The following is a 353-nucleotide window of genomic DNA, read 5'->3' as shown; positions in this document are numbered from 1 at the left end:
GCCTGGGGCACCCCAGAGCTCCACATCTCCACTGCAAGCCCCCCAAAACCCCATAAAGTCAAGTCCAGGAAGGCAGAGCCATGCAGGGAGCTCCAGGCTGCCGAGGACCTGGAGTTGAGACAGGGACACCAGCTCAGGTCAGTGCTCCAGTACAGACTGGGCTGAACTGGGCAGGGCTACTGGAAATGACTTTGACTTTCTAGCTCAAGAGCTTGGTCCCAGCTGGTCCCATGTAGGAGAAGTGGTCTGGAGAAGCTCCCACCGGCTCTCAGGGACTTATATGGCTTATACCCCCAGGGGTGAACCAGGGCCTGGTGGGGAGCAGCAGCTCCCGGGGGGCCGGGGGTTCGGGC

Source organism: Apaloderma vittatum, unplaced genomic scaffold (genome assembly GCF_000703405.1).
Source record: "Apaloderma vittatum isolate BGI_N311 unplaced genomic scaffold, ASM70340v1 scaffold28525, whole genome shotgun sequence".
Taxonomy (NCBI): Eukaryota; Metazoa; Chordata; class Aves; order Trogoniformes; family Trogonidae; genus Apaloderma; species Apaloderma vittatum.
Note: the sequence above shows the minus strand (reverse complement) of the source record.